The 27,199-nt window shown below is 38.2% G+C and overlaps 1 protein-coding gene across 7 annotated transcripts in view; it reads right to left on the bottom strand.

Annotated features, from left to right (window-relative positions):
* AMN1 (antagonist of mitotic exit network 1 homolog) overlaps positions 1–27,199 on the bottom strand; it is a 62,468-nt gene that overhangs the window by 32,000 nt on the left and 3,269 nt on the right. Inside the window, exon 2 of one of the 7 annotated variants that reach the window (XM_082352278.1) lies at positions 4,965–5,142. The exons of 5 other annotated variants lie outside the window; for them this stretch is intronic. The gene's annotated coding sequence lies outside the window, so the exon portion shown is untranslated. Of the gene's footprint in view, positions 1–4,964; positions 5,143–7,427; positions 7,483–27,199 lie in introns of all 7 variants that reach the window. One more of the 7 variants, XM_082352279.1, reaches the window with a different exon arrangement.

Consider the following 27,199-nt stretch of genomic DNA (forward strand, 5'->3'; position numbering starts at 1 on the left):
ATTCACCATTTTTATATCAAACTGAAGCAAGCCTGCCCTTTTTGGAAGGAGAAAATACTTCATCCCTCAAGTCTGTTTGCTACAAGCACAACCTTGAGAAATGTCCTAGGTAATCAAGGCCCTGCATTCTTGGTATACCCGGCAAGAATGTGCAAGTCCACAGCACTGCCTCTCCCAACAATCTACCCCAACATGTTCTTGGCTGAATTCAAATATTCATGTAAGTATGCCACTCTGTCAGTCATTTTAATTAATTTGACCAACAGAGGCTAAAACCAAATCTGTTCAATTTGTCACTTAAAGCATTTAATTAAAGCTACTATCAATAGTACTCCAAGTAGCAGGATAAGGCCAACCTGCAGTAATGATGACCTCAAAAGTGCCTGCAGGCAGCCATAAAAAGAAATGAAATTGAGTTATTTGTAGTGAGGTGGATGGACTCTGTCTGCCATACAGAGTGAAGTAAGTCAGAAAGAGAAAAACAAATACCGTATGCTAACACATATATATGGAATTAAAAAAAAAAAAAAGATTCTGAAGAACCTAGGGGCAAGACAGGAATAAAGACGCAGATGTAGAGAATGGACTTGAGGACACAGGGAGGGGAAAGGGTAAGCTGCGACGAAGTGAGAGAGTGGCATGGACATATATACACTACCAAATGTAAAATAGCTAGTGGGAAGCAGCCACATGGCACAGGGAGATCAGTTCGGTGCTTTTGACCACCTAGAGGGGTGGGATAGGGAGGTTGGGAGGGAGACGCAAGAGGGAGGGGATATGGGGATATGTGTATATGTATAGCTGATTCACTTTGTTATAAAGCAGAAACTAACACACCATTGTAAAGCAATTATACTCTAATAAAGAAGTTAAAAAAAAAAAAAGTGCCTGCAGGGTCCCAGACTCAGCTAACTGTGAAAACGTATGGAATGGAGGGGGGGAACTAGTAGGTCTTATTTTAAGACAGGATTTGGTCAAAATCCAGTCTATCATCCATTATGAAACATGCAAAGGAATTTAGGTGGTTATTTCAATGACTACATTTTTCTTTCTTAGGGCTTTTAAGTTTTAAAAGATCTGTCCATTATTTTATCTAACTCCTTCCCTTAAGGATAACTGTTCCTTTGTTTTTGAACATTTCCAATATCTTTGTTTTAAAATATTTTTCAAAATTCTATTGTCTAGTTCTTAAAGTGTCAATTCTCCTATTTTCTGTTGAGTCTCTTTCATGCTATTTTTTTCTTTAGATACTTTGTAAATTTTGACTGTTAACGCTTCTTTGCACAAGTAGTTTTGCATGAGGGTCCTGTGTTCTTTGCGTTGTGAACGCAAACCTCATAGCGAAGGTTTCAGTTTTCCTCTGCTTAAGGACCCTGTCTTTATCTTGTTGAACTGCAATAACAAAATACCATAGACTGGGTAGCTTAAAAACAAAAGAACTTTAATTTTTACAGTTCTGGATGCTGGAAGTCCAAGATCAAAGTGCCAGCATGGTTAGGTAAGGGCTCTCTTCCTGATTCACAGCTGGGACCTTCTCTATGTGTCCTCACATGGTGGAAGGAGCTAGGGATTTCTCTGGAGATTCTTTTGTAAAGGCACTAATCCCATTCATAAGGCTCCACCCTCATGATTTAAACACCTCCCAAAGGCCCCAGCTACTAACAGCATACCTTTAGGGGCAGGATTGCAACATATGAATTTTAGAGGTATAAAAACATTCAGACCATAGCAGACCTCGTAAGTATTCACAAATTCCAAATCATAGTTAACTATTATCTATCCATCTTGAGGATATTAACAGTGAAAATTCAAACCATACACCTGTGCATAATAAATGCATAAGATACTAGTTTTTAAACAGGAATTCTATTTTTGGCTGGGACTTTATATCCTTGACATTGATGTGGGCTGCTCTGGGAAGAGTGTGACCTTAGGCTAGGTGGCTCTGCAACAGAGGTAGATTCTGATGGAGCTGAGTAATGGAAGCTATCTGCTCACCCTCCTCCCACAGGAGGGCAGAAAGTCCTTCCCTGAAGGGTGAGCTGGGTGGCACATCTCCATGGGTTTCACTCCCGTTTTCCAAAACTATGTATTATTTAGGTTGTTTACACATTTTAAGTAATTCATACTGGATGGACTACAAGAAATAAGAAGGGTAACGAGTTTAGACTCTCTCAGCTCTCATTATCCTCAACTCTGTTATGATATTGAAATCAGATGCTCTACCATCAACATAAATTTATGTCATTTATTCTAAAAGTTAAAAGCTTAACTAAAAAGGATCATTTGGGGAGTAACTGCTTTATTAAGATATAACTGATATAACAGTGGTTTTTAGTGAATCCACAGAGTTGTGCATCCATCATCATTATCTAATTCCAGAAGATTTTCAATACACTAAAAAGAAATCTTGTACCCATTAGCAGTCAACTGTCAATCCTGCCCATCTTCCACAACCTAGGGAACTACCAGAAGCTCCACAGAAATCCCTAGCCCTTTCTACCATGTGAGGACACATCGAGACAGGGTGCTATTTTCTGTATCTCTAGATTAGCGTATCTGCACATTTCATATAAATGGAATCATAAAATATGTGGTATTTTATTACTGGCTTCCTTCACTTAGCATAACATTTTCAAGTTCATCTACGTTGTAACATGTATCAGCACTTCATTCCTTTTTACCGTCAAATAATACTCCATTATATGTATATACCACCTTTCGTTTATCCATGCATCAGCTTATGGGTACTTGGGTTGTCTCTGCTTTGGGGCTATTACGGATAATGCTGCTATAAACATTTGTGTATGAGTTTTTGGATGGACATATGTTTTCATTTCTTTTGGGGACATATCTAAGAGCTCAGTTGCTGGGTCACATAAAACTGTTGGGTCATATGGTAACTCTATGTGTAAACATTTGAGGAACTGCTGAACTATTTTCCAAAGTGGCTACACCATTTTATGTTCCTACCAGCAGTGTGTGAGGGTTCCAATTTCTCAACATCCTTTTCAATATTTGATGTTATCTTTTTTCTTTAATCTGTCTTTTTTTTTTTTTTTAAATTAATTAATTTATTTATTTATTTTTGGCTGTGTTGGGTCTTTGTTTCTGCGCGAGGACTTTCTCTAGTTGTGGCGAGCGGGGGCCACTCCTAATCGCGGTGCGCGGGCCCCTCACTGTCGTGGCCTCTCTTGTTGCGGAGCACAGGCTCCAGACGCGCAGATTCAGTAGTTGTGGCTCACGGGCCTAGCCGCTCCGCGGCATGTGGGATCCTCCCCGATGAGGGCTCGAACCCGTGTCCCCTGCACTGGCAGGCAGACCCCCAACCACTGCACCACCAGGGAAGCGCTCTTTTTTTTTTTTTTTTAAATTTATTTATTTATTTTTTTGGCTGCACCAGGTCTTAGTTGTGACACGTAGGATCTTCATCATGGGATGCAGGCTCTTAGTTGTGGCATGCGGACTCTTAGTGGCGGCATGCACGTGGGATCTAGTTCCTTGAACAGGGATTGAACCCGGGCCCCCTACATTGGGAGTGTGGAGTCTTAACCACTGGACTGCCAGGGAAGTCCCTAATCTATCTTTTTTTAATATAGCCATCCCAGTGGCTATGAAGTAATAGCTCATTGTGGTTTTGATTTGCATTTCACTGCTGGCTGATGATATTGAGCATCTTTGCATGTGCTTGTCGGCCATCTGTATATCTCCTTTATAGCACCATCTGCTTAGATCCTGCTTCCACTTTTAAGTTGGGTTTTGCTATTTATAGGATTCTTAGTTGAGGTTTTTCTTTCAGCACTTTAAATATGTCATCCCATTACCTTCTGCCTCCATTGTTTCTGATGAGAAGTCCACTGTTAATCTAATTAGGCTTCCTTTATACATGAGTAGTTTTTCTCTTGCTGCTTACAGGATTTTCTTCTGGTCTTTGGCCTCAGCATTTTTACTATGATATTTGTGTTTAGATCTCTTTGTATTTATCCTACAAATTCATTGAGTTAATTTCAATTCACTGAGTTTATTGGATGTGTAGATTAATATTTCTCATTAAATCTGGCTTTTAGCTATTATTTCTTCAAGAATTTTTTCTGCTCCTTTCTCTCCTTTTGTTCTGGTATTCCCATCACATGTATGTTGACATGCTTATCCCATACTTCTCTGAGGTTCTGTTCCATTTTCTTCATCCTATTTTCTTTCCATTCTTCAGATTGCATACTATTGTTTATCTTCAAGTTCATAATTCTTTCTTCTGCCAGTTCAAATCTACTACTGAGTCCCTCTAGTGATTTTAAAATTTCAGTTATTGTACTTTTTCAATTCCAGAATTTCCATTTGGTTCTTTTTTATATATAATTTCTATCTCTATATAAATATTCTCTATTGTATCTACTGTATGAGACATTGTCATCATACCTTTCTTTACTTCTTTTATTTTCCTTTTTTTGAAATTGAGGTGAAATTCGCATAATATAAAATTGATCATTTAAAGTGTACAATTCAGTGGCATTTTGTATATTCATGTTGTGTAACCACCACCTCTATCTACCTTTAAAACATTTTCATTAGCCCAAAAGAAAACTTACACTTATTAAGGAGTCAATTTCCATTCCTCTTTTTCCCCAGTACCTGGCAACTACCAATATGCTTTCTTTCACTATGGAATTTTCTGTTTCAAGTATTTCATATAAATTAATTCATATAAATGTGAACTTTTGTGTCTGGCTTCTTCCACTTAGCATAATGCTTCTGAGGTTCATCCATGCTCATGTATCAGCACTTTATTCCTTTTTATGGCTGAATGATATTTCATTGTATGGATATACCACATTTTGCTTATTGATTCATTGGTGATGGACATTTTGGTTGCTTCTACATTTTGGCTGTTGTGAACAGTGTTGCTATGAACATTTGTGTACAACTATTTGTTTGAGTACCTAGTTTCAATTCTGTTGGGTACATACCTAGGAGTGGAATTGCTGGGTAATATGGTAATTCTATGTTTAACTTTTTGAGGAACTGCCAAGCTGTTTCTCCTTTGACTTCTGTAAGTATGGTATCCTTTAGTTCTTTGAACAGGTTTATAGTAGTTTCTTTAAGTCTTTGCTAAGTCCAACATCTGGGTCCCCTCAAAGGCAGTTTCTGGGTAAATACAATAAAAGCTGTTACCACTGTCTTAGACCAGGGGTCAGAAAACTATGGCCAATGGGACAAATCTGGCCTGTTATCTGCTTTTGTGTATAAAGTTTTCTTGGAACACAGCCATGTCTGTTCATTTATGTACTGCCTATGGCTGCTTTTACACACTATAATGGCAGAGCTGAGACCGTATGGCCTGCAAGTCTGAAAATATTCATTGTCTAGACTTACAGAAGTTTGCCAATATCTACCTTAGATAATGGTAATACTATTAAGATTAAGGCTTATATTTTTACTGACTCTTGGACTATTGCCAATTGCCTAGTCACCTGGTCTGCCACTTGGAAGACCACAGATTGGTAGATTAAAGATCAAATCTTCTTTAGGACTGTGAATTGTAGAAACAAATTGTAGCTGATATACATGGCAATGGCTCATTCCCTAATAGAATGGGCTGGGTTCATGCTGTTAATTAAGTATGCCCCACCCAGATCCCTGTCATTGCTACTGGGAATCCATCATCACACTGAACATGGCAACACATCCACCATCATGGCCAAGGAAAGTAAGGATTATCTGTGTCTGATGTTAAAGCTACCACTGCATGCCAGTCTTGTGCCTCCTTTCAAAAGTCTACCTGTTGGGCTTCCCTGGTGGTGTGGTGGTTAAGAATCTGCCTGCCAATGCAGCGGATGGGTTCAAGCCCTGGTCCGGGAAGATCCCACATGCTGCAGAGCAACTAAGCCCGTGTGCCAAACTACTGAGCCTGCACTCTAGGGCCCATGACCCACAACTACTGAACCCACATGCCACAACTACTGAAGCCCATGCGCCTAGAACCTGTGCTCCGCAACAAGAAAAGCCACCACAATGAGAAGCCTCTGCACCTCAACGAAGAGTAGCCCCCACTTGCTGCAACTAGAGAAAGCCCACGCACAGCAATGAAGACCCAACACAGCCAAAAATAAATAAATGAAATAAATTAAAAAAAAAAAGTTTGCCTGTTTGTTTTCTAGTGAAATAGGCCACAATACATGGAGTGTTGTCCCCTCTAACTTCTGACAAGCTAACTATATTGAGCCTTTGACCACTTGCCTTGGGTCCTCCATTGATGCCTTACTGTTTTGATATGTTTTCAGGTTATGGTGTCACTGTTCCAGTCTGATCAACCAACTCAAGCCACATTGGCCATAACATAAAATGTGTTATGTTTTTGGCCTTTCAGGCCATATTCATTTGGACCGTATGATGTCTCTTATTGCAAAGGTTCACTCAACACTGGACCAATAGTCAAGGCATTCAATGGACATTTCATATCCCTTATCATCCTCAAGCTGCTGGTTCCAACAAGATGTAAATGGATTTTTTTAAAAGTCAACTAAAGAGATTTCTGACTCTACCTCCTTCAGTTTCTCCTGGTCCACACATCTTAATTAAATGCAAGCATCCACTGAAAGAGTTCACATCCCCTTGGCCACCTTCTAGATAATGATCAGGATAAAAGGGGTGGGGGGTTATCTTGACCTATTCTGAAATTTTAGAATTCTACTCTGACATTTCCTGAGCATGATGCATCTTTCTTTTCCCTAACAGTTACCCCAAGCCAGCCTGGTTGGTACAGCTGGGTGGCAGCCTGGCCAAAAAGGAGCTTACAGAATTCAAACTTAATTTTGGTTTAGTCACCTGGATTCTCCTTTTGGACTGAACTGGTTCTAGATCAGAGTCAGCAAACTATAACCCATGGGCTGAGCCTGGTCTGCTGCCTGCTTTTGTAAATAAAGTTACTGAATCACAGTCATGACTGTTTCTTTATTATGTATTGTCTATGGCTGCTTTTGCTCTACAAAGGCAGAGTTGAGTAATTGTGACAGAAGCCTACAAAACTGAAAATATTTCTCTTCGGCCCTTTACAGAAAAAGTTTCCCAACCTCTATCCTATGAAGCTAATGACCATTTGGTTGAGTAAACTGCTCACCAAGTTCCCCTACAGTAGCCCATGCCCATGAAGGTGGGAAATATGATGGATTCCTATAAATTTTGGAAAAATATCCTTGTCGGACTACCCTGGTGGTCCAGTGGTTAAGACTTCGCACTCCCAATGCAGGGGGCCTAGGTTCAATCGCTGGTCAGGGAACTAAGATCTTGCATGTTGCACAGCGTGGCCCCCAAAAAAATAAATTAGGGGGACCTTCAAGATGGCGGAGGAGTAAGACATGGCGATCACCTTCCTCCCCACAAATACATCAAAAATACATCTACGTGTGGAACAACTCCTACAGAACACCTACTGAATGCTGGCAGAAGACCTCAGACTTCACCAAAAGCAAGAAAATACCCACGTACCTGGGTAGAGCAAAAGAAAAAAGAAAAAACAGATATTAAAGAATAGGGACGGAACCTGCACCTCTGGGGGGGAGCTGTGAAGGAAGAAAAGTTCCCACATACTAGGAAGCCCCTTCACTGGCGGAGATGGGGGGTGGGTGGGGGGGAAGCTTCGGAGCCATGAAGGAGAGCACAGCAACAAGGGTGCAGAGAGCAAAGCAGAGACATTCCCGCACAGAGGATCAGTGCCAACCAGCACTCATCAGCCTGAGAGGGTTGTCTGCTCACCTGCTGGGATGGGTGGGCGCTGGGAGCTGAGGCTTGGGCTTTGGAGTTCATATCCCAGGGAGAGGACTGGGGTTGGCTGCATGAACACAGCCTGAAGGGGGCTAATGAGCCACAGCTAGCCAGGAGGGAGTCAGGGAAAAAGTGTGGACCTGCCTAAGAGGCAAGAGACCATTGCTTTGGGGTGCACGAGGAGAGGGGATTCCTTACCTGTCTGCCCACAGAAGGCAGAGCACCGCCTAAAGGAGCTCCAGAAACTTGCGCGAGCTGCGGCTATCAGCTCAGACACCAGAGACGGGCATGAAACACTAACGCTGCTGCTGCAGCCACCAAGGATCCTGTGTGCAAGCACAGGTCACTATCCATACCCACCCCGGGGGCCTGTGCAGCCCGCCACTACCAGGGTCCCATGATCCAGGGACAACTTCCCTGGGAGAACACACACGGTGCGCCTCAGGCTGTTGCAATGTCATGCCGGCCTCTGCCACCGCTGGCTCACCCCGCATTCCCATTATAACTACTGTACCCCTCCCTCCTCCTGGCATGAGTGAGCCAGAGCCCCTAATCAGCCTCTGCTTTAACCACATCTTGTCTGGGCAGGAACAGAAGCCTGAGGGCAACCTAAAGGCAGAGGTGGGGCCAAAACCAAAGCTGAACCCCAGGAGCTGTGCAAACAAAGAAGAGAAAGGGAAATTTCTCCGTGCAGCCTCAGGAGTAGCAGTTTAAATCCCCACAATCAACTTGAGGTACCCTGCATCTTTGGAATACCTGAATAGACAACAAATCAACCCAAAATTGAGGCGGTGGACTTTGGGAGCAACTGTAGACTTGGGGTTTGCTGCCTGCAACTGACTTCTTTCTGATTTTTATGTTATTGTAGTATGGTTTTTAGCACTTGTTATCACTGGTGGATTTGTTTATTGGTTTTGTTGCTCTTTTTTTTTATTACTTTTTTACTTTAATAATTAAAATTTTTTTTTAATTTTAATAGTTTTATTTTACTTATTTTTAATTTATTTTCTTTCTTGTTTTTCTCCCTTTTCGCCTGAGCCACTTGGCTGACAGGGTCTTGGTGCTCCGGCCTGGTGTCAGGCCTGAGCCTCTGAGGTGGAAGAGCCGAGTTCAGGACATTGGACCACCAGAGACCTCCCAGCCCCACGTAATATCAATTGGCGAGAGCTCTCCAAGCAATCTCCATCTCAATGCTAAGACCCAGCTCCCCCCAACGGCCAGCAAGCTCCAGAGCTGGACGCCCCATGCCAAACAACTAGCATGACAGGAACACAACCCCACCCATTAGTACAGAGGCTGCCCCAAATCATACTAAGTTCACAGACACCCCAAAACACACCACTGGACTCAGCTCTGCCCACCAGAAAGACAAGATCCAGCCCCACCCACCAGAACACAGGCACCAGTCCCCTCCAACAGGAAGCCTACACAAGCCACTGAACCAACCTTACCCACTTGGGGCAGACACCAAAAACAATGGAAATTAGGAACCTGCAGGCTGTGAAAAGGACATGACAAACAGTAAGTTAAACAAAATGAGAAGACAGAGAAATATGCAGAGATGAAGGAGCAAGGTAAAAACCCATCAGAACAAACAAATGAACAGGAAATAGGCAGTCGACCTGAAAAAGAATTCCGAGTAATGATAGTAAAGATAATCCAAAATCTTGGAAATAGAATGGAGAAAAAAAGAGGAAACCTTTAACAAGGACCTAGAAGAACTAAAGAGTAAAAACACAATGATGAACAACACAATAAATGAAATTAAAAACTCTCTAGAAGGAATCAATAACAGAATAACTGAGGCAGAAGAATGGATAAGTGACCTGGAAGATAAAATAGTGGAAATAACTACCACAGAGCAGAATAAAGAAAAAAGAATGAAAAGAATTGAGGACAGTCTCAGAGACCTCTGGGACAACATTAAACGCACCAACATTCATATTATAGGGGTCCCAGAAGATGAAGAGAAAAAGAAAGGGTCTGAGAAGACATTTGAAGACATTATAGTTGAAAACTTCCCTAACATGGGAAAGGAAATAGTCAAGCCCAGGAAGCGCAGAGAGTCCCATACAGGATAAATCCAAGGAGAAACACGCCAAGACACATATTAATCAAACTATCAAAAATTAAATACAAAGAAAAAATATTAAAAGCAGCAGGATAAAGCAACAAATAACATACAAGGGAACCCCCATAAGGTTAACAGCTAATCTTTCAGCAGAAACTCTGCAAGACAGACGGGAGTGGCAGGACATATTTAAAGTGATGAAAGGGAAATACCTACAACCAAGATTACTCTACCCAGCAAGGATCTCATTCAGACTCGACAGAGAAATTAAAATCTTTACAGACAAGCAAAAGTTAAGAGCATTCAGCACCACCAAACCAGCTTTACAACAAATGCTAAAGGAACTTCTTTAGGCAGGAAACACAAGAGAAGAAAAAGACATCGAAAAACAAACCAAAAACAATTAAGAAAATGCTAATAGGAACATACATATCGACAATTACCTTAAATGTAAATGGATTAAATGCTCCAATCAAAAGACACAGACTGGCTGAATGGATACAAAAACAAGACCCATATATATGCTGCCTACAAGAGACTGACTTCAGACCTAGGGACACATACAGACTGAAAGTGAGGGGATGGAAAAAGATATTCCATGCAAATGGAAATCAAAAGAGAGCTGGAGTAGCAATTCTCATATCAGGCAAAATAGACTTAAAGACTATTACAAGAGACAAAGAAGGACACTACATAATGATCAAGGATCATTCCAAGAAGAAGATATAACAACTGTAAATATTTATGCACCCAACATAGGAGCACCTCAATACATAAGGCAAATGCTAACTGCCATAAAAGGGGACATCGACAGTAACACAATCATAGTAGGGGACTTTAACACCCCACTTTCACCAATGGACAGATCATCCAAAATGAAAATAAATAAGGAAACACAAGCTTTAAATGACACATTAAACAAGATGGACTTAACTGATATTTATAGGACATTCCATCCAAAAACAACAGAACACACTTTCTTCTCAAGAGCTCATGGAACATTCTCCAGGATAGATCATATATTGGGTCACACATCAAGCCTTGGTAAATTTAATAAACTTGAAATTGTATCAAGTATCTTTTCCGACCACAATGCTATGAGACTAGATATCAATTACAAGAAAAAAACTGTAAAAAATACAAACACGTGGAGGCTAAACAATATGCTACTAAATAACCAAGATATCACTGAAGAAATCAAATAGGGAATCAAAAAATACCTAGAAACAAATGACAATGAAAACACGATGACCCAAAATCTACAGGATGCAGCGAAAGCAGTTCTACGAGGGAAGTTTACAGCAATACAATCCTACCTCGAGAAACAAGAAAAATCTCAAATAAACAACCTAACCTTACACCTAAAGCAATTAGAGAAAGAAAAACAAAAAAACCCTAAAGTTAGCAGAAGGAAAGAAATCAAAAAGATCAGATCAGAAATAAATGAAAAAGAAATGAAGAAAACAATAGTAAAGATCAATAAAATGAAAAGCTGGTTCTTTGAGAAGATAAACAAAATTGATAAGCCATTAGCCGGACTCACCAAGAAAAAAAGGGAGAAGACTCAAATTAACAAAATTAGAAATGAAAAAGGAGAAGTAACAACTGGCACTGTAGAAATCCAAAGAATCATGAGGGATTACTACAAGCAACTAAATGCCAATAAAATGGACAACCTGGAAGAAATGGACAAATTCTTAGAAAAGCACAACCTTCCAAGATGGAACCAGGAAGAAATAGAAAGTATAAACAGACCAATCACAAGCATTGAAATTGAAACTGTGATTAAAAATCTTCCAACAGGGCTTCCCTGGTGGCGCAGTGGTTGAGAATCTGCCTGCCAATGCAGGGGACACAGGTTCGAGCCCTGGTCTGGGAGGATCCCACATGCCGTGGAGCGACTGGGCCCGTGAGCCACAACTGCTGAGCCTGCGCATCTGGAGCCTGTGCTCCGCGACAAGAGAGGCCGCGATAGTGAGAGGCCCGTGCACCGCGATGAAGAGTGGCCCCCACTTGCCACAACTAGAGAAAGCCCTCGCACAGAAACGAAGACCCAACACAGCCATAAATAAAAATAAATAAATAAATAAAAACAAAAAAAACTGATGTCTTAAAAAAAAAAATCTTCCAACAAACAAAAGCCCAGGACCACATGGCTTCACAAGCGAATTCTATCAAACATTTAGAGAAGAGCTAACACCTATCCTTCTCAAACTCTTCCAAAATACAGCAGAGGGAGGAACACTCTCAAACTCATTCTACAAGCCACCATCACCCTGATACCAAAACCAGACAAAGATGTCACAAAAAAAGAAAACTACAGACCAATATCACTGATGAACATAGATGCAAAAATCCTCAACAAAATACTAGCGAAGAGAATCCAACAGCACATTAAAAGGATCATACACCATGATCAAGTCGGGTTTATCCCAGGAATGCAAGGATTCCTCAATATACGCACGTCAATCAATGTGATACACCATATTAACAAACTAAAGGATAAAAACCATATGATAAACTCAATAGATGCAGAAAAAGCTTTTTACAAAATTCAACACCCATTTGTGATAAAAACTCTTCAGAAAGTGGGCATAGAGGGCACTTACCTCAAATTAATAAAGGCCATATATGACAAACCTACAGCCCACATCGTTCTCAATGGTGAAAAACTTAAACCATTTCCTCTAAAATCAGTAACAAGACAAGGTTGTCCACTTTCACCACTATTATTCAACATAGTTTTGGAAGTTTTAGCCACAGCAATCAGAGAAGAAAAAGAAATAAAAGGAATCCAAATCAGAAAAGAAGAAGTAAACCTGTCAGTGTTTGCAGATAACATGATACTATACATAGAGAATCCTAAAGATGCTACCAGAAAACTACTAGAATTAATCAACGAATTTGGTAAAGTAGCAGGATACAAAATTAATGCATAGAAATCTCTTGCATTCCTATACACTAATGATGCAAAATCTGAAAGAGAAATTAAGGAACCACTCCCATTTACCACTGCAACAAAAACAATAAAATACCTAGGAATAAACCTACCTAAGGAGACAAAAGACCTGTATGCAGAAAACTATAAGATACTGATGAAAGAAATTAAAGATGATACAAACCGATGGAGAGATATACCATGTTCTTGGATTGGAAGAATCAACATTGTGAAAATGACTACACTACCCAAAGAAATCTACAGATTCAATGCAATCCCTATCAAACTACCAATGACATTTCTCACGGAACTATAACAAAAAATTTCACAGTGTGTTTGGGAACACAAATGACCCCGAATAGCCAAAAAAATCTTGAGAAAGAAAAATGCAGCTGGAGGAATCTGGCTCCCTGACTTCAGACTACACTGCAAAGCTACAGCAATCAAGACAGTATGGTACTGCAACAAAAACAGAAATATAGATCAATGGAACAGGATAGAAAGCCCAGAGATAAACCCATGCACATATGGTCACCTTATCTCTGATAAAGGAGGCAAGAATATACAATAGAGAAAAGACAGCCTCTTCAATAAGTGGTGCTGGGAAAACTGAACAGCTACATGTAAAAGAATGAAATTAGAACACTTTCTAACACCATACACAAAAATAAACTCAAAATGGATTAAAGACCTAAATGTAAGGCCAGACACTATAAAACTCTCAGTGGAAAACATAGGAAGAACACTCTTGTACATAAATCAGAGCAAGATCCTTTTTGACCCACCTCCTAAGGAAATGGAAATAAAACCAAAAATAAACAAATGAGACCAAATGAAACTTAAAAGCTTTTGCACAGCAAAGGAAACCATAAAAAAGACAAAAAGACAACCCTCAGAATGGGAGAAAATATTTGCAAACGAAATAATGGACAAAGGATTAATCTCCAAAATATACAAGCAGCTCATGCAGCTCAATATCAAAAAAACAAACAACCCAATCCAAAAATGGGCAAAAGATCTAAATAGACATTTCTCCAATGAAAATATACATATTGCCAACAAACACATGAAAGGATGCTCAAAATCACTAATCATTAGAGAAATGTAAATCAAAACTACAATGAGGTATCACCTCATACAGGTAGAATGGTCGTCATCAAAAAATCTGCGAACAATAAATGCTGGAGAGGGTGTGGAGAAAAGCAAACCCTCTTGCACTGTTGGTGGGAATGTAAATTGATACAGCCACTATGGAGAACAGTATGGAGGTTCCTTAAAAAACTAAAAATAGAACTACCATATGACCCAGCAATCCCACTACTGGGCATATACCCTGAGAAAACCATAATTGAAAAAGAGTCATGTACCACAATGTTCATTACAGCACTATTTACAATAGCCAGGACATGGAAGCAACCTACGTGTCCACTGACAGATGAATAGATAAAGAAGATGTGGTACATATATACAATGGAATATTACTCAGCCATGAAAAGAAATGAAATTGAGTTATTTGTAGTGAGGTGGATGGACCTAGAGTCTGTCATACAGAGTGAAGTAAGTCAGAAAGAGTAAAACAAATACCATATGCTAACACATATACATGGAATCTAAAAAAAAAATAAGGTTCTGAAGAACCTAGGGGCAGGACAGGAATAAAGCAGACGTAGAGAATGGACTTGAGGACATGGAGAGGGGGAAGGGTAAGCTGGGACAAAGTGAGAGAGTAGCAGTGACATATATACACTACCAAATGTAAAACAGATAGTTAGTGGGAAGCAGCTGCATCACACGGGGGGGAGATCAGCTCGGTGCTTTGTGACCACCTAGAGGGGTGGGATAGGGAGGGTGGGAGGGAGATGCAAGAGGGAGGGGTATGGGGATATATGTATACATATAGCTCTTTCACTTTGTTATACAGCAGAAACTAACAGAACATTGTAAAGCAATTATACTCCAATAAAGATGTTTTTAAAAAGTAACAAAAAATACATTAAAAAAATAACAAAAATAAAAATCCCCTTGTCCCTCCTGCACTTGACCACTGTGAGTAGCAGGTGATTGGAAAAAAGTGAAATCATTTGCATTGGTATGAGGCACACCAATTTCATGATCATAAGGGACGGCAATAACTCCAGAACCTGGGGAGGAACACTTTAGACCCTGGGAAGTACTTAAGAAAGGGGAGGAATTAATGCTCCCTTCCTCCTCTAGATCCAGCACTGCACCTTGGCAAAACAATTATATGGTCCACCTGAGGCAAGCAGCTGCTGCAGCTGACAATCTGACCTACTGCTGGATTTCTCATCATTGTCTTTGTGCTATGATAACCAAATAATTCATGTAAATATGGAAGGCGCTGAACTATTCTGCTTTGCCTAGCCTCTCTTCATAAGGGTATAAAAACATGGACCAGCACAACTTGTTTCAATATGACAAATACAAATGCATGTTTTCCTTGATGTCCAAGTGATCTTGAGCTATGTGTTAACAATCAAGGCTGCAACTACTCAGTGACATTTTCCCATGTGATATAGGCAAAACAATGTCATGGTGATCCAAATCAAGTTTAACAATAAATCCAAACTAGAGTGACCTGTGTCTCTTTGTTTTATATGCTTGTATATAGAGGCCACAGAATATCTCTCAGTTGGGTTTCATTTTTTGGCCCATCTATTGTCCCTGTAATTACAGATAACAGCACCAAAGATTAACAGGTAAACTTAAATTTCCTTGTGCAGGTCATAATGGAGAATATACTGGGCTTACACTACATCTTGGATGTCTGAAATAAGACCTACTGGTCTCCCCTTGGATTTAGTCATAGTTGCCTGAGTCTGGGACTCTGGAGTCATAGCTGAAGTCAATATTGCCAGTTGGCCTCATCCTCCTTTTGGGAGCAATATTAATAGTCTTAGTTGATTGCTGTATAACACAAATTGAATACATTTGGTCCTAGCCTCCGCTGATTAAATGAATCAGCGTGGTGAAGAAGCGTCATACTCATGTGATAATTTGTCAGAAGCCAAGGTGGTAGGGCCAAAAGGTGAAATGTTGGGAAAGGCAGTTCTCTACAGGTTTTTCATGGTCTTACCATTCTTGCTGGGAATGACAAGATTACAAGGCCCTGACACTCTATCTGGGCCACTCTCAGGGTTGTGTTTACAATGAGCAACACTGTGAGATAATGTCTCCCTCCAGAACAAAGAGGTTGCTTACTGCTTGATATAAAATGCAGAGTCCCCAAATTCAGAGTCTGTCTCCTATAACACAACCTGCCCTTTGTGTAGGTATCCAACTTGGCCCTCTGTGTTGCTGGCGTGTGTCTTGGAGGTCAAGGGGAAGTGACATAAACATGCTAATGCTCATGCTGCTTGTTGTGCAATGAATAATAAAGTCCTTAGGGTCTCTGACCCAAGACCCAAGCCTTTAGTCTTCTACCAGCATTCGCGAAACAAGACCAAGCTAAAAGCATTTTAGCTTGAAAAAGAGAAAACTCAAATTCCACAATCACTCCTCTTATATTTTCCTTTATACAGATTTCAGCTATATTTTAAATGTTTTCTTCTTTCCATGATAACACCCTTTTTTCTCCCCCCTCCCTCTTCCTCTCAGTCTTTTCCATTTTGTTCTTGGTCTCTTCTCTGAGCTCAGGCTGTGCCATGTGTTCCACAGAATAAAGGGTTTCCTCTTTCTGTTCCAGTTCCCTACAGCAGCACTAGCAGAGAGCCGGGATAGAAACAAATTAAATATTTCTTAATATGCTGCTATGAGAACTATTAAATGGCTCACAAAGACCATCCAAAAAGCCTGTTGGTCAAACAAAGCAAGTTTATTAAATTCGCTGCAGTGAGGGTTTAACAGGGTTTTGATGGTGTCTTAATAGGGGAAAGGTAGGGAAGAGTACATTCAGGATTTGGGGATGAAAGCTCAAGTAGTTTAAGAGGGTTCTCCCCCTCCAAGATGGGGAATGGGATAGGATTAGGCAAAATTTGTGATGTAACGGTTTAAGAATGATGGACATGGGGTCTTGAAGTAAGCCTCATGAATAATCTATCCTGATAGATATAATGTTCGCCCTAACAATCAAAATGTTTATCCTAATAACCAAATGTTTACTTAGATAAACTGCAAAAATTTCCAGGAGCAAAAAGTTATATTGACATAAGCAATCTTAGTTCTCAATCCCAAAGGTTAACACAGGTGGTCTCAGTTCTCAAGACAAAAATGAAAAGTGGTCAGCTAAAACTAAACAAATCTTCAAAAGCTGTTAAAAAAAAGGGTGTGGGTGTGGGAGGAGAGATAGATATCTCACCCAGTATGAATTGCTCTAAATTTTATAGTTAAAAGAAACAACTTATTAATATTTAGCCAATCAATTATACGGTAAATTAATCTAACAAAGAAATGACTTTGGGCAAATTGGTCTGCTTCTAATGTAAGTGTTGCATAAAATTTGGTCTTTGGTCTCCTTTTCTTCTCTCTATATCCTCTTCCTTAAACTTAACCATGGCTTCACCTACTATCTATAAGGAGTTTACTCCTAATCTTAGACTTACTCCTTGATATCTCTTTCAAATTAAAAATTATATTTTTCCGAGGAAGACACACAGATGACCAATACATGAAAAGATGCTCAATATCACTAATCATCAGAAAAATACAAATCAAAATCACAATATCGCCTCACACCTGTCAGAATGGCTATTATCAAAAAGAAAACAAATAACAAGTGTTGGCAAGGATGTGGAGAAATGGGAATCCTTGTGCACTGTTGGTGGGAATGTAAATCGGTGTAGGTGCTATGGAAAACAGTATAAAGGTTCCTCAAAAAATTAAAAATAGAACTACCATATGATCCAGCAATTCTACTTCTGGGTATTTATCCAAAGAATATGAAAATACTATTTGAAAAGGTATCTGCACTCCCATGTTTACTGCAACGTTATTTACAATAGCCAAAATATGGAAATAACAAAAGTGTCCATCAGTGGATGAATGTATAAAGAAGATGTGGTATATATACAGTGGAATATTATTCAGCCATAAAAAAGAATGAAATCTTGCCATTTGCAACAACATGGATGGACCTAGAGAGCATTATGCTAAGTGAAATAAGTCAGACAGAGAAAGACAGATACCATATGACTTCTCTTATATGTGAAGTCTAAGAACAAAAAACCCCCAAACAAAAGTTCATAGCTACCGAAAACAGATTGGTGGTTCTCAGAGGTGGGGGGTGGGAGAAATGGGTTAATTGTTGGGGTTTTTTTAGTTTAAATAAACTGAATTAAAAATGTTTTAAATTATATTTCTAACTGCCTATTTCAACTGGATGTTCTGATTAATTTTCCTGAAAAGATACTTACTCCTCCACAATTATCTAATGATATCACCATTCTCCTGGTCAACGAAGCTAAAAACTTTACAGTAATTTTTAATTTTTGCCTTTCCTTGCTCCCCTAATTCAAAATTGTTCACCATATCACAGATTCAAAGGATTCTCCAAGGCAGTGCTACTCAAAGTGCTGGTCCAGTGAAGAGGTTAGGAACTTATGCAAGGATGTAAACCAAGCAGTTTTCCATCACGGAGAAGTCCCATTCCTGTGTACTTAACAGTGCACTTAGTAAAACAGTTGACTGCTATTCTGGATCAAGCTCCTTACCTTGTTACCAAAGTAACAGAAACCCAAGGTAACCCAGAAATAGCCTGCTGAACAACTGTCAGTCTGACTATCTCATCCCAAAAAAGGTTAGAAAATATTATCCTAAAGGCAAATGTGGACCTTTACATGGGAGACAACACTCTAGTATGACAATGAAGGTCATAGGGTCATCTTTTTGTTTTAATTCCAGTTTTTGGATAATTTTTCTTAATATATTCGTTTCCTCTTTTTTTCACTAAGCACTATGTTTTCAAGTTCCATCCATGTGAATATATACACATATACTCTTTACTTTTCTAATAGCTGCATAACATTCCATGGCACCTCTCCCAGTGATGGACATTCCAATTCTCTTTTACCAGAATGAATTCTGCAAGAACATCTTCACATATGTCTCCTAGTTTGGGCTCTCCTTACTCCTTTCCAAAATTTTAAAAGTTTCCTGTCTTCTTATTCTTAATTGCTCCCTAATTCAACTCTCCCTCTGCTCCCAAGAGTTCCAAAACCTTTGATAGCTTCCCATGTTACAGAATTAAACACTCTTATTTCATTTTGGTGGCCAAGGTTCTGCTCCTAATTATCTGGCTTTATGTCTTACTATTACACTATTCATATTGTATTCTCCAGCCAAATAGAAATACTATTTTCTGGTCTTCTCATATATTCCTAACTTTCCTGTTCATCAAGGCTTTGCTCTTATTATTATACTCCTTTTTAAAAAAATTAATTAATTTATTTATTTATTTTTGGCTGCATTGGGTCTTTGTTGCTGCATGTGGGCTTTCTCTAGTTGAGGCGAGCAGGGGCTACTCTTCGTTGCGGTGCGCAGGCTTCTCATTGCGGTGGCTTCTCTTGTTGCAGAGCACGGGCTCTAGGTGCATAGGCTTCAGTAGTCGTGGCATGCAGGCTCAGTAGTTGTGGCTTGTGGGCTCTAGAGCACAGGCTCAGTAGTTGTGGCGCATAGGCTTAGTTGCTCCGCGGCATGTGGGACCTTCCCGGACCAGGGATCAAACTCGTGTCCCCTGCATTGGCAAACGGATTCTCAACCACTGAGCCACCAGGGAAATTCCTGTACTCCCTCTTGAATGCATTTCCTCCCATTTGTAAATCCAGCTTTTGTGGTATTATTATACCTAGATTATATTTATTCATATACTTGTTTTGTGCTAGTCCCATAAGACTAAATCTCTTTTATGCTAGTTATTTCCAACAATCATCAGCATAGTGCTTCACAGGCCACATGTCCTCTTTAAATACATGCTTAACTGAATAGTAACTCCTAAAAATAAGGAACTGTGGGTACAAAGAGACAAAAGACTTGATTCTGGTCCCAAGAGTTCATAGGATCATTTGCATGGAACCCTCAAGGAGCCTTAGAATAGAGATTGGAACTAAGAGCAGGAATTAAGCTAGGTCTTAGAAAAAAGGTCAGGTATTAGGTAACATATTCCTTGTTACAGTGCTTTCCATGGTAGATATGATATAACATTAATAACTAACGTAAATGAATACTTACTATGTGCCAAGCACTGTTTTATGGAATTTACATGTACTGGCTTTTAATCTTCACAGCAGTTCAGTAAGGTAGGTAATAATATCATCATCTTCCATTTACAGATGAGAAAACTGAATCCCAGATAAGTTATAACATTTGCTCAAGATTGTATAACTAGTAAATGTTAGGTGTATGTATAGAACCCATGTAGTCTGTTTTCCTAACTTGCACCCTTAACCTACTCTGTCTTTACTGACAGAAAGGATATTCTGTTTGGATGAGGTGTAAAAGTTTCGCCAAGAACTAAAGCAAGATACTTTTCTCAGGACTCTACACAAGTCTGAGTCTACACAAAGGAGAATCAACAGATTTCCCTTTTATGAAAACTGACTGTGAACCAAGGGCCAGAAGTTTATGAGATATAACGCAAATGTCAAATCCTACTGTTTTAGAAGGCATTCAGTAGATTATAGTGATTGTTCTCCTTAGCCTTAACTTTTTTACATGGGAATAATAATGGACTGAAAGCTCCTGGAGAGAAGCAATTGCCATTATAACTGTAATTTTCAGCACAATTTCTGGTGTGAAATAACCAATAATAACAATAACTAACATTTAGTGGTGTTTATTATTTGCTAGTGTTAAAGTAAAATAAAATGGAGACCAAGCTTGAAAATCCTCCAAGCAAACAAAACCAGTTAGGCTGCATAAGTTAAACTTAATCTATTGATAGCTTATTTCATGAACATAAGCAAAAGGTAACAGATTATTTCTTGTATATGTCTCTGATAACAATAAGCAGAACTTAAATTATCTTCTAAAATAGTATAAGATAAACACTTTTAACCAGTCTCCTGTCATCTGTAAACTCCCACTGTAACAACCAATCATCGTAAATGTTAAACAACTTCCTCATTCTCACTTTATAAACCATCCTGTAACTACATGCCTCTGAGCTTCTAACCACTTTCAGTTTGAAGTCTCTCTGTTCACGAATAGCTTATTTCTCATTCAATAAAATATTCATATCAAATAAATCTCTCTGAATTTTCTCTTGACAGTTTTTGGTGTCAGAAGTGGGACCTACAGAAGATCCCTGATTAGTCAAGAGGCTGGTGAGTAAACAAGTGCCAGTATTCATGGAGCCCATTATGCTCACTGTTTTCTCACTGACCAAGAAGTTTCACAGTAAACCTCTCTTGAATCCAAGCTTCACTCCCTTTCGTGTTGAGCTCGCCAATTTTATTGCGCAACTATTGTTGAAACTTTTTGATAAGTCACCCTATTCTGTTGAAAAAGAGAGGGAAGTGTAATTCCCTGTGTTTCAGAACAGCTGTTCAAAAACAGGACCCCTCAGAGTTAAGATGTCCTAGAGAATCTAAGGTGAAGATGGGTTCCACCTGGTCCAAATCACAGACCAGGATCTTGTGCCTTTTGGAAAAATGGGTGAACTTTATGAAGGACGACTGGAATTGCAGTAGCCACTTTGTGGAACCTTTAATTTAGATAAGATAGTCCACTTTAGGGACACCCTTAAAAAGAGAATATTCCAAACTTCTCAGAGACAATGGTAGGCAAAAGCTTCTAAAAGACAAAATAACTCCAAAAATAGCTTCTCTAAAAGAATTCTTACAGCACACAAATAAAAAAAATTTTGGTAAAAAGTTCTAGCCATAAGCAGGTAACCTTAATTTATTCCATCTGCCAGAAATAATTTGGATCCAGCTATTCTTTTGAGTTTTATATTACTGTGCCTGACACATGGTTAAAATTTAAAAATGAAAATTATACAATCTGTTTGTGTCTGTCTATATATTTATGTATATACGAATTCATGTATGGTCTGTGATATTTTTTAAAGAGCTCTATTTAATCTGCTTAAAGGAAAATAAGCACTTATATAAATTAAGTGCTCTTAAAACTCTCAGAAATATAGAAACCAATCCAAATGCTTTTCAAGTTTGTGTGATCTGGAATGATTTTTGGTAAATAAAAGCTAATTGAAATGTACTGGTTTAATAAAATAGGCTTGTCCTCAGGGCTGTCATCATTAAATATAATGCAAATATACAAACATTTCTACCCAGGTTTACTAGTAAAATAAGCTCGTGCTATCTCTACATTACAAAATTTGGCAGCAAGAAAAACAATATAAGATGATGATTAGCTGTTTAATGTTTAATCCAAGCATACTTACTAAAAACAAGTAAATTAAATAGATGTAAGATAAAAGTTTATACTAAGTTAACTTAAATGATGGATATTCATTATCTATTATATCATATCTAGATCATTTCCAAATAAGATAATATACTGAAACATTAATTGCTAAACATAAATTTATCAGAAGTTTTTGGCTTCTTAATTTTTACAGATAAAAGCTACTTGGCGTTATAATAAACATGTCTTTTGCTAGATTAAAAAACTGTACTATTGAAAATATGAACAGGTCAATTATGAATGTGAATGAAGTTGAATCAGTAATTTAAAAACCTCCCAAAAGTTCAGGACCAGATGGCTTTACAGGTGAATTCTACGAAACATTTTGAAAAAAGTTAACACCTGTCCTTCTCAAATTATTCCAAAAAACTGCAGAAGGAGGAATGCTTCCAAACTCATTCTGTGAGGCCAGCATCACTCTGATACCCAAACCAGACAAAGATATCACAAAAAAAGAAAATTACAGGCCAATATCAATGATGAACATAAACACAAAAATCCTCAACAAAATATTAGCAAGCTGAATTCAACAATACATGAAAAGGGTCACACACTATGATCAATAGGGATTTAACCCAGGGATGAGATTAAACCAATCTCATCCTTGAATGTTTCAATATCCACAAAGCAATTAATGTGATACACCACATTAACAAATTGAAGAAGAAAATCATATCATCTCAATAGATGCAGAAAAAGCTTTTGACAAAATCCAACAATCATAATGATAAAAAACTCTCAACAAAGTGGGTACAGAGGAAATATACCTCAACATAATAAAGGCCATATATGACAAGCCCACATCTAACATCATACTCAACAGTGAAAAGCTGAAGGCATCTCCTCTAAGATAAGAAACAAGACAAGGATGCTCACTCTCACCACTTCTATTCAACATAGTATTGGAAGTCCTAGCCACAGCAATCAGACAAGAAAAGGAAATAAAAGGAATCCAAATCAGAAAGGAAGAAGTAAAACCATCACTGTTTGCAGATGACATGATACTACACATAGAAAACCCAGAAGACACTGTCCAAAATCCTACCATTATTCATCAATGAATTCAGTAAAGTTGCAAGATACAAATAAATATACAGAAATCTGTTGCATTTCTGTATACTAACAATGAACTATCAGACAGAGAAATTAAGAAAACAATCCCATTTACAACTGCATCAAAAAGAATAAAATACCTAGGAATAAATATAACTAAGGGGGTAAAAGATCTGTACTCAGAAAACTATAAGGCACTGATGAAAGAAATTGAAGACGACACAAATAGATGGAAAGATACACTGTGTTCATGAATTGAAAGAATTAAAAATGTTAAAATGACCTTACTACTCAAGGCAATCTACAGATTCAGTGCAATCCCTATCAAAATACCAATGGCATTCTTCACAGAACTAGAAAATATAATCCTAAATTTTGTATGGAAACATAAAAGACCCTCCAATAGCCAAAATAATCCTGAGTAAGAAGGTCACAGATGGAGGTATCATGCTTCCTGATTTCAAACTATACTACAAAGCTACAGAAATCAGAAGAGTATGATACTGGCACAAAAACAGAAGCATAGATTAATGGAACAGAATAGAGAGCCCAGAAATATACATTTCTGGTCAATTAATCTATGACAAAGGAGGCAAGAATATACAATGTGGAAAAGACAGTCTCTCTAGTACGTGTTCCTGGGAAAACTGGAAGCTACATGTAAAGGAATAAAATTAGAACATTTTCTCACACCATATATTAAAAATAAACTCAAAATGAATTAGAGGGGCTTCCCTGGTAGCACAGTGGTTAAGAATCTGCCTGCCAATACAGGGGACACAGGTTCGAGCCCTGGTCCAGGAAGATCCCACATGCTGTGGAGCAACTAAGCCTGTGCGCCACAACTACTGAGCCTGTGCTCTAGAGCCCGCGAGCCACAACTACTGAAGCCCGTCCACCTAGAGCCCGTGCTCTGCAACAAGAGAAGCCACCGCAATGAGAAGCCCGTGGCACCACAACGAAGAGTAGCCCCCACTCACCGCAACTAGAGAAATCCCGCACACAGCAACAAAGACCCAACGCAGCAAAAAAAAAAAAAAAAAGGATTAGAGACTTTAATGTAAGACCTGAAACCATAAAATTCCTAGAAGAAAATATAGGCAGTATGCTCTTTGACATTGGTCTTAGCAATATTTTGGGGTATGTCTCCTCAGGCAAAGGAAACAAAAGCAAAAATAAACAAGTGGGACTATATACATCAAACTAAAAAGGTTTTGCACAGCAAGGGAAATGATCAACAAAACAAAAAGGCCATCTACTGAATATAAAGATATTTGCAAACAGTATATCTGATAAGGGGTTAATATCCAAAATATACAAAGAACTCATACAATTCAACATTAAAAAAAACAAACAACTCGATTAAAAAATGAGCAGTGGAACTGAATAGATATTTTTCCAAAGAAGACACACAGACAGCCAACAGATACATGAAAAGATGTTCAATATCACTAATCATCAGGGAAATGCAAACCAAAACCAGAAGGATATCACTTCACACCTATCAGAATGGCTATTATCAAAAAAACAACAAATAACAAGTGTAGGCAAGGATGTGGAGAAAAGGGAACCCTTGTGCACTGTTGGTGAGAATGTAAATTGGTGCAGCCACTATGCAAAACAGTATGGAGATTCCTTAAGAAATTAAAAATAGAACTACCATATGATCCAGCAATTCCACTGCTGGGTATTTATCCACAGAAAACAGAAACACTAATTCAAAAAGATATATGCACCCCTATGTTGGTACTGCAGCATTACTTAACAATAGCCAAGACATGGACGCGACCTAAGCACCCATCAACATATGAATGGATAAAGAAGACGTGATATATATTTTAAAATGGAATATTACTTAGCCATTAAAAAGAATGAAATCTAGCCATTTGCGACAATATGGATGGACCTACAGGGCATTATCCTAAGTGAAGTAAGTCAGACAGAGAAAGACAAATACAGTATGATTTCACTTACACGTGGAATCTAAAAAACAAAACTGAACAAACAAAACAGAAATAGTTATAGATACAGAGAACAAAGAGCTGGTTGCCAGAAGGGAGGGGATGGGGGGCAGAAAAAAAATAGGTGAGGAAGATTAAGAGGTACAAAACTTCCAGCTGCAAAATAAATGAGTCATGGGTATGAAATGTACAGTGTGGCGAATACAGTCAACAACTATATAATATCTTTGTATGGTGACACTGTAACTAGATTTATCATGGTTATCATTTTGAAATGTATAGAAATACTGAATCACTATGTTGTGTAACAGTAACTAACATAGTGTTGTAGGTTAATTATACTTCAAAAACAAACAGCAAACAAATTCACAGAAAAAGAGATCAGATTTGTGGTTACCAGAGGCAGGAGGAATTGGATGAAGGCAGTCAAAAGCTACAAACTTCCAGTTATAAGATAAATAAGTACTAGGGATATAATGCACAACATGATAAATATAATTAACCCTGCTGTATGTTACATATGAAAGCTGTTATGAGAATAATTTCTAAGAGTTATCATAAGAAAAAAAACCTTTTTTTCTATTTCTTTAATTTTGTATCTGTATAAGACAATAGATGTTCACTAAACTTATTGTGTATGTAAGTCATTATGCTGTACATTTCAGACTTACACAGTGCTGTATGTCAATTATATCTCCACACAACTGTAAGAAAAAATTGTACTGTGAGAAAACATCTCTAAAAAATATAATTTTTTGTAATTATGCATTCATGAATTTGCTAATCTACTATAGGATGCTGCTATTATGACAGTTCACAACTTCATGCTTCCTAGTTTTCACTGGAAAATAAACGTTAATAAAGGTTAAAATTTATAATCAATATATAAAAATAAAATACGAGAAACAATAATGAAAGAAAACAACTTTGTATACAAAGTATGAGAAGAAAATGGGATGTACTTTTACAAGAAGAGCATGCAAAGAATATAGGTTGTATTTTTGTTATGGAAAAAAGAGAGTAATTTTGTACAGTAATTTTGTAAAGTAAAATTACTGTTCATTCCAGAATGAGAAAGAGGAAAGGAATAACACAAACTCTAAATGGATATAGAAAGTGCTTATTTAGAAATTTTATGTTGGAAGGTCAAAGTTAGCTAAAATTAAATGGATTTATTTATAAGGGTTTTAAAAAATGAGCTCAGTAATAAACTGAAACAAACTAGAACGTTTTTCCCCTCTGTGTTAAAAGCACAAAGTTTCTTAAATTATTGGTCTGCTCTTAATAAGATACAGTAAGTCCCCTACATATGAACCCTCAAGTTGCGAACTTTCAAAGATGCGAACGTGCATTCGCATGTCCAATCACATAAGTTAGTTCACGTGTCTGGCATACATAGTCACATGTGTGCATCCTCTACAAGGGTTGTGTTTTTGCGTACTTTACTGTACAGTACTGTATAGAGTACAGTAGTACAGTATCTTTATTTCAAGCCCAGGATGTCCGGAAGTAAGCGTAAAAGCAGCAGTATACAGTCAATTGTGTTAGTTGGGTACCTAGGCTAACTTTGTTGGACTTATGAACAAATTGGTCTTACAAACGCGTTCTCAGAACAGAACTTGTTTGTATGTAGGAGACTTACTGTTTTATAAAAGGTTTTTCTTTACCTTTTGTGTAAACTGTCTAGGAACTAAAGATTCTGTGTCTTAGCAAAATAATTTCCTGTGCTTCATGTTATCTTTATCAGGTCCTTAACTACTTAGGAAAACTGAATCTTTACAACATTACAAGAGGTAAGGTTTTTTTGGTTTTGTTTTGTAACTTTGTAACTTTACAAAAGTTACAAAGAAAGTTACATAGTTAACTATGTAACTTTCTGTATTGGCTTTTGAAATCTTTTGTCACTTTGGCTGAATAGGTAACTAAGTTTTGCTTCACAGTAAAGCATTTACAATCAACTACAAGCCAAAATGCTTTGTCTTTATGGAGATTCATGGAAAGGACCCTGACAAGTACTCTGGAATACAGGCTTCTGAT

This window comes from Balaenoptera borealis, assembly GCF_965194805.1.
Source record: "Balaenoptera borealis genome assembly, chromosome: 13".
NCBI classification, from domain to species: Eukaryota; Metazoa; Chordata; class Mammalia; order Artiodactyla; family Balaenopteridae; genus Balaenoptera; species Balaenoptera borealis.